Source organism: Sinocyclocheilus anshuiensis, unplaced genomic scaffold (assembly GCF_001515605.1).
Source record: "Sinocyclocheilus anshuiensis isolate Anshui unplaced genomic scaffold, SAMN03320099.WGS_v1.1 scaffold67, whole genome shotgun sequence".
NCBI classification, from domain to species: Eukaryota; Metazoa; Chordata; class Actinopteri; order Cypriniformes; family Cyprinidae; genus Sinocyclocheilus; species Sinocyclocheilus anshuiensis.
Window position 1 is genome coordinate 3,201,151 of NW_015552546.1, and position 4,146 is coordinate 3,205,296.

A 4,146-nucleotide genomic window follows, 5' to 3' on the forward strand; every position below is an offset into this window, starting at 1 on the left:
ATTATTTGAGGTAACATAAACTGGGTGAAACACAATGGTAACCTTGTGGTTAAAGATCTGGGCTAACATCCAAAGGTTGTGACCCCAAAGTATCTGAATTGGGAATAAACCAGCAGCTAAAGGCTTGTTGAGAGTACTGTGTTAGTCTATAATATTTGTGCCCTTGAGAAAAGTCCTCTTTGCTAAGTTATTCCACTGGGAATGTCGCTGCACCATGACCAAGACATGTTTTAATAAGATTTAAGGTTAAAAGATATACAAGTTTGTATAAGGGATGCTGTAACTTGAATGTTTTATATGCTGCAACAAATCTCAATTTCTTTATTCTTCACAATTTTTAATCAACTTTTTTTATTTCACTAGTTCATATTAATGGTCCAGCAGAATGACAAATCAACTTTTAATTGTTCAAATATCCATGTAGTAATCTCAATTAATAAGAGGACATAAAAAAAACGGCATGAACACCTTATAATAATATATTATAAAAATAAACAGCCATTTTAAAGCTTCAAGTAGCATTTGACAAATTATTTTGATGTAATTTGTCTTTGCTTAGGCAAATTATAAAAACTAAATGGAAACCACTGTTAGAATTAACTAATAAGAGAATCACAATGCAGGACAGTAAAAAAAAAATTATATATGCATGCATGCATACATACATACACAAAGCCCAAGTGCCTACTGAAAGTATAATTTCAGTTAATATGTACATGTAACAAACAAAGAAAAGCATTGTCTGAGATCTAATAAATTACACATAGATCTGACATCAACTGTTCTGTATTGGTACATTTACACAAGTAGGGAAACCCCAATTTGAGATCTTTTAGAAAGTTTTTCAGGGACAAAACTGACAAAATGCCATTCTTTAGATGCATTACTGTGAGGCAACAGGAAGCCAGAGTTGTATGCCTATCTACAGCGGTGTCCTTCACAATATCTGTGAAACCTCACTCATGAGGTCTAAGGTGGAGTCACAGCATTGTTCTGCAACATTTTAGCCTTTCTTCCATGCTGAAACAAGCCAATAAAAATGAGGAACCACATTTATCTTTGTCTTAGGGTATTATATAACACCCAAGATGAACATATGACACTCTTATTCAAGACTAAATGTGAAGTTTCAGGCATCTTGCCAATCAGTTCTAAACTGCACACACACACAAGTGCTTATTTTACAACACAAAGCAATGCCTTAAACACAAAAGATAAAAAGAATAAATCATGAAATGTCAACAATCTCCTGCTATTCCCTACATACACACAACTAGTTAAACTCACTTTTAGGGAAACGCAACACAAAAATAGGCTTCGCTAATGTAAGGCACAAAAAATAGAAACAGAGGCTGAAGATGAAAAAAAAAAAAGAAACGGAGGCTGAAAAGGAAGCTTCTACCGAATAACCACTGTTAAAAAAAAAAAAAAAGTGAAAAAGAAACAAAACAATCTGCGAATTCTTTTACATTATGCAGACATACTCTAATGACAGGCCTTGCCGTGCTGATCTCAACAACTTTGCTTCTCAGTCTCAGCTTCTCATCTAAAGTCCTTTAGATAGTAATCACAAAGTAATCCTGAGCAAAGCCATTTACTTTCAAATGCAGAAAGGTTCTATTTAGATAACCTAAATAGTGCAAAATGATAAAGTTAATGGCCCCACCTATGCTTGAGTCATTATAATAGTCTAAAACACGGTTAGTTGACATGCTGAAGAAACAGCTAGAGACCAGCTGGTGTTTGTCTTACTCTTTTGTTTGGGCTTTGCCATGCAACCTGTTCACAAGAATAGCATGTTTGTTGGCCCCCAAACCATCCAATTTTCTCAAAAGAAGTTCTTAGAAGTAACTGCCTCATTGAACAATAAATGGTGCGGATGGCTCATGCAAATAAGTGAAAAACTGGTTATTGTAACTTCAGAAAACCACTCAGTAATTATCTCAGAAAAAGCTCAAAACTGAATAAAACATTATATGCATGAAGTCTATATTATATATGATGTGTCTATATTACACACACACACATATACATATATATATATATATACACACACATATACATGTAAAACAGGCTATTCAAACAATAGTACTTCTGGGCAGCACTGACGTCGAGCACAAGTGGAGAGATGTGGGGATGGCTGCTAATTAAAACGACGGTTACTGACGTAATAATGCAACGTTTAGAAGTATCGGTTTTTCAAAAACATAATAGAAACTATACAAACGACGCGCCTTATAAACAAAATCATGGTTCATATAGATAATAATGCCTCGTGTGTGGAAGCGTGTCTTTAATGTGGCTGTAATTTCCTGACACGTGATCATTCTAACTTGATCAGCAGCTTTAGTAGTTATTTTACTACATACCTCCTCGCCAATATACCTGCATGTCCTCTTTTCCTTATTTCTTTTCAGAATGTGATACAAAGCTCCTCCCTAACTACAGTTAAGTTGTTTTTACTACAGAACAATGAGATCACTATATGGTGAAGCAGAAGTTAAATAACTTGAATAAATAACTTATCTTAAAACCATCAATATAGTTAGATAAAAGAAAGAATAAAAACAAACCGGAATAGATATTCAACCAAAAATAATAAAATAAAACCATTATTACGACCAACCAGACCAGACTTACACAAAAGTTCCTTCTTCTTTGTAGCTATTAGAATAACTTGTTTTGCAATGGCTGCATCAAAAGCTATTATTGTATGAAATAAGAGGGCTGATATAAAAAAAACAACTTTATGACTTTGTTTTTGGGGGATGGCTGAAACTTTTGTCAAGTTGTTTTCTATTCTTTCCCCTTTTAAGTTAAGGAAGAACATCAGATCTTAATGCAGTTCCTGCATAACAAAAAGAGACACCAACTTTATCATCCTCTTCTATTTCGTTTCATATAACAGAGTATCGGTGTTAAACTAAAGCATATGTCCCAGTTCGTTAACTTTGGTGAGGTTAGATCACCCTGTGCTCGTGCTGATAATAGAAATTTGGCTAACGACACGCTAGCGATGAGTGATATTGAAAATAAGGAACTCACCCTCCATAACGTTACCTACCTTTATGTTCAGACTTCGTCAGGTATTCTTATTGTGTGCCAACAATCGCTATAGTAACTAATAATATCTGGGGTGTTAGTTTGGTAGCTTATTTCTTTCTGGAAATCTGATTAGCTGAGTTAGCCAATTGTTAGCCGGACGAAATGCCTTGCTTTCAATGTTTGCAAATCACTCACTGTGCAGCTGTTGCGTTCAGAGAGAGAGAGAGAGAGAGAGAGAGAGAGATTCGTGTCCGATTCGTTAACGCACAGTTGAGTCGGATCTTTGCAATGAATCATTTGAACTGGTTCGCGAAACAGAAGAATCAAAAACACTTTTTTTTTTTTATTAAACAGTATGTTACATACATATAATTACATACAGAGACAAAACAAAGCAAAGGAAAATAAAAAAGACAGAGAAAAAAAAAGTACATGCAACCAGCCAGGGTAAACAACAACAACGTAATACATTTACGGCTTACGAAGACACAAAGGATGAATAAAGAAATACAGTTTTCATTGCTTTCGGGTGAACAGAATTTTGGATAGTTTCCATATAGGCATACTTAAGCTTCCATATACTAAGTCCATATACAATTTTATATACTAAGTCAACTCTGAATAAAGAAAAATAGGGTTGGAGCCAGCACATTTTTGCTTGTGTATATAAAATGTGGCTAAAAGGAAGGAGAATCAAAAACACACATCCCGAACTGTAGCGTGATTATCAAATGAATCACTCTAATGAGTCGATTCATTTTAGTGAATCAAATACATATACACCGGCGTAGTTTGATTCCCATGAACAAGTGACTCGTATGATCCCGTTCCTTTTTAGTGAATCAAAACACTTATGAATCAATCCCAACGGTCACTTGACTCATCTCAAGTATTACTTTTGTTACTTTGTTCGACTCGTAATGAACACAAACCTTAATAAGAAACACCAATATCAAAAGTGTTTAAAATAAAATGCACTGGGAGTAAGCTATGTTTATAACAGTTGTATCGAATTTAGTTGTATTAAAACATACAAAAATTACCCTAGAGGAGTTGTGAAAGATGATTGCATAAGTATTAAGTATATATTATTAAGTATAG

The 4,146-nt window shown here is 34.3% G+C and overlaps 1 protein-coding gene across 1 annotated transcript in view; it reads right to left on the reverse strand.

The window, feature by feature from the left end:
* Positions 1–3,275, reverse strand: part of znf217 (zinc finger protein 217) — a 10,208-nt gene extending 6,933 nt beyond the window's left edge. Inside the window, exon 1 of the mRNA XM_016454729.1 lies at positions 3,065–3,275. The gene's annotated coding sequence lies outside the window, so the exon portion shown is untranslated. The remainder of the gene's footprint in view (positions 1–3,064) is intronic.
* Positions 3,276–4,146: the final 871 nt, after the last annotated feature.